This window comes from Emydura macquarii, unplaced genomic scaffold, assembly GCF_026122565.2.
Source record: "Emydura macquarii macquarii isolate MOO-44397 ecotype Brisbane River unplaced genomic scaffold, CSIRO-AGI_Emac_v2 contig_646, whole genome shotgun sequence".
NCBI lineage: Eukaryota > Metazoa > Chordata > Testudines > Chelidae > Emydura > Emydura macquarii.
In genome coordinates this window covers 35647-39799 of record NW_027130783.1, presented here as the reverse complement: position 1 = coordinate 39799, position 4153 = coordinate 35647, and the positions used below count along the sequence as shown (strand labels likewise).

Genomic DNA, 4153 nt, shown 5'->3' with positions numbered 1-4153 from the left:
CTCACTCACCACACCCAGCTCCAACCCCTGTTCTGGCCTCAGCCCCAACCCCGGTCCCAACCCCATTCTTCTCTGCTTCCCTCAGCCCCAGATCCAACCTGCCCCAGCACCGCCCCTGCTCAGTCTCCAGCCCAACTCCCCGGGTGGCCCCTCGGCCCCTCTGGCACCGGCTGCCGTGGCTCATGAGGCCCAGCTCTGTCCTTCGACCAGCCCTGCTCTGCCCAGGGAGTGCCAGCTCATTCGGAGGACGGGATCGCAGCCACCTGGCTCCCTCATTGGGCTGCTTCCCTGTCAATTGGGCACGCTTGGAGGGTTGGCCACTCCCCATTGGCACTGGGGGCTGTCCGTCTCAGACTTCTGATTTCCCCTTGTCCCGCCCCCGACCTTTGGTCCCAGAAGTTACCAGCCCCTCCCCTGCTCAGTGTTGGCGAGGGGCGTCAGGCCCCTCACACATGGGTCAGGAACGTCTGGGCCAGGCAGGAAGCACAGCTGATCTCCCAGGCTCTGATCCGGAAGGTGCCCAGCATCCTGGGGAGGGCCAAGCTGGAGGGAAATGACAGTCAGGGCCAGTGTGGAGAGAAAGAGACGTGGACTCGCACAGTCCGGGAGCTGTCTTGATGAAGAAGAGCCAGGCGGCATTGCTCAGCAGGTCGGTGATGTAGATGGAGCAGAAGGGGATGGAGATCCAGCAGTGCTTCTGCTCCAGCCCCAGCAGGCCCAGCAGAATAAAGGAGGAAGGGCAGAAAGCGCTGGCGTTTGAGGGAGCTGACATGGGGAGAGGCGACAGTTGTCTTCGGCCAGGGGGAATCCCCTTCATCCTGGCAGAAAAAGGAAAGAGTTGAACACAGAGGCACATGGGATACGTGAAAGGGCTGCCTGTGACCAGCATGGATCCTAAACCACCCCTGCAGGACATGCTCTGCTGGGAGTCATGGGAAACAACATATTTCACAAGGCACAGAGCTGGGCACTGCAGCCTCTCCAGATTCTCCTCCGTCTCTCTACTACAGTCATAGCCCTGCAATCAAAGAGTCCCCTCCACTTCCCTGGCGCCTCTGCCCTGCCCCAGTTTCTTCTCTCTCTGACTCATCCAGTCTCGGTGTGTTTAAAGGGCAGAGAAATATCTAATGTCTCGTTCACCGTCCTGTAACTGACCTAGGAAGGAAGGCCCCGCACCAGGTCACCAGCCAGCTCTCCATGGAGCTCAGACTGATAGCCAGGGTGCCAGGAGAAAACTTTACTTCCCTGTATGAGTAAGGAGGTGGAGCAGCCTGTCCCGGATCTGCTTGGTCCTCACCCCGTAGATGATGGGATTTAGCATGGGGGGCACCAGGAGGTACATGTTGGCAGTGATGACGTGGAAATGCAGAGGCACATTGTGGCCAAACCGGTGCGTGAGGAAGGAGAAGAGAGCTGGGATGTAAAATGCTAAGATGACACAGAGATGGGAGCCACAAGTACCAAAAGTCTTCAGTCGAGTGTCCTTTGTGGGGAGACTGAAGATGGCCCTGAGGATCTGAGTATAGGAGAAGGTGATAAAAGACACATCCGGGCCAGTCACCAAGAATGTCACCAAAAGGCCATAGTAGCTGCTGCTCCGGATGTCGGCGCAGGCCAGCTTCACCAACGCTATGTTCTCACAGTACGTCTGGGCAATGACATTGGTTCTGCAGTAGGGCCACCTCCTTGCCAAGAAGGGATAGGGCAGTACGAGCAGCCCTCCCCGGAGCAGCATGGCCAGGCCAATCTTGACCACAACAGCGTTTGTCAGGATGGTGGAATGTCTCAGGGGAACGCAGATGGCCACGTAGCGATCTATAGCCAAGGCCACGAAGATCCCAGACTCCATCGCTGTGAAGCAGTGAATGAAGTACAGCTGGGTGAGGCAGGCACTGAAATCGATTTCCCTGGAATTGAACCAGAAGATGCTCAGCATTTTGGGCAGGATGGACGTAGACAGGACCAGGTCGGTGACAGCCAGCATGCAGAGGAAATAGTACATGGGCGCATGGAGACTCTGCTCCATCCTCACGATCAGCAGGATGGTGAAGTTCCCCAAGATGGCTAAGGCGTACATGGCGCAGAAGGGGATGGAGATCCAGACATGTGCCGCCTCCAGCCCAGGAATGCCCAGCAGGATGAAGGAGGAGGGGTTGGTGAAGTCGGTTGTGTTGGAATTTGACATGGCGTAGCGGAGAATGTGTCCGACTCTGAGGCAGAACAGCGTCTTCTGCACGTACTGTAGGTTCCTTTGATTTCCCCTATGTGCCCAGGATCTAGGGTGATGATCGCAGTGAAAATGCCTGGATGGAGAGACAGTGTTAAAATGAGGCGCTACATACACAAGGGGCAGCTGTTCTCAGGGGGAAGCATGTAGCTTTTTCTTTTTATTTAAGGTAAATTTAGTGATGTTGTTTTACAACATCTTTGTGTTGAGCTCTGATGGCTGCAGTCTCAAGTTCACAAAGTGACCTCTGCTTGGTTTAGATCCAGAGCTCACAGGAACACATGAAGGCTAGGGCAAGGAACACAGACAGTCATAAGAACAAGGTCTAATATCTTATATCAATTTCATTAAAGTTACCAACAAAATTAGGAATGTCCCAGCATATACAACTCCTAGATCTATCCACGCACCAGATACAGGTACAGACATACTCACCTGCTCCTAGCTACTGCTAGGGTCTGACAGATCTCTCGTGGACTGATTGTTAGTAGAGGGATGTTTCCTCTTGGAGTTTTCCTGTAGGAAGCTCAATTTTCCCAATCTGGGCACCGCCTTTTTATATTATGATCTATGCCTATACCTACATTCAGCTCATGTCCATGAAAATGTCAGCCGTCTTTTCCTTATTGGTTTGGTGTCTCCAAAACTTGAGGTACCCTGTTTCCTAGAGATTGTGTCTACTTCCTTTCAGGCTCATTAGCATTGACATAAAACCTGTACCCTGTGGGTAAGGCACATACAAGACAGAATTATGCTTTAAGAGAATTTTTTGTGATTTAAAAATCATCTGCCATTTATCTTTTTTCTCCTTTTCTGCTCTTTGTACATCATTATCTATGAAGCCCGAAAAATTTCAACACATTGGCAAAGTGAAGGCAGCAATTAGTGAGGGAAAAAGCAATATATAAGAAAAGGGGGAAAGGAGAAATTGAGAGCAAGCAATACAACGGAGAAGTTATGAAAATGGACAAGGGAAGTTAAAGACATCAGGGTAAAATCCATGTTTGGCAGCGCTAAGGATAAAAAAAGGAGGTTACTAAGTAAATTAAGAACAAAAGAAATCCTAGCAAACGTACGGGCCAGTTACCAGGGGCAGTAAGAAAACTCGTTAATGTTGCAGAAGAGGTAGATGTGATCAATAAATATTTTGTATCTGTATTTGGGAAGAAGGAGTCTGATGTACTGATACCACATGAGGTTATGAAACACTTTCCAGTCCATTAGCTATCAAGGAGGATGTTAAACAGCATTTACTAGGGAATCAATCTTTTTAAATGAACAGGCCTGGAAAACATGCACCAGTGAGTAAAAGAGGTGGCTGAGGAGAACCCCCGGCCCACTTATGTACATTTTTAATAAGTCTTGAAATACTGGGGAAATTCCAGACGTCTGGAAGTGTGCTAATAGATTGCCAATATTCCAGAAGGCCGAGCGGGATGACCCAAGCAACTATAGGTTGGTTAGCCTGACATCAATCCTGGGCAAAACAATGGAAAAATTGATATGGGATTAAACTGAAATAGAAACAAAGGGTAGGAATAGAATTAAGGCCAGTCAACAGAGATTATGGAAAACTGGTCCTCTCAAAAAAACCCATTTCATCCTTTAATGAGAATACAAGTTTGGCTGATCAAGGGAACTGCACAGATACAACAGATTTCAGTTTCTGAGAGGCATTTGATTTAGCAGGGCAAATCATTCAGATACAAAAATTAACACCATACACTAGCAATAGAGAGCATGTTAAATGGACTGACACTGGCTAACGGACAGATCTCAGAAAGCAGTTGTAAATAGGCCACTGTCAGTGAACGGGGGTGTGTCTAGTGAGGTGCTGCAGGGATCGGTTCTAGGCCAGATGCTATTCCTCATTGTCATCGGTGATCTGGAAGTAAATATTATCTCATTCCAGGCAAAATTTGTGGA

At 49.7% G+C, this 4153-nt stretch overlaps 1 pseudogene; it reads right to left on the bottom strand.

The window, feature by feature from the left end:
* Nucleotides 1-655: 655 nt before the first annotated feature.
* On the bottom strand, nucleotides 656-2200 carry LOC137148564 (olfactory receptor 52R1-like; annotated as a pseudogene).
* Nucleotides 2201-4153: the final 1953 nt, after the last annotated feature.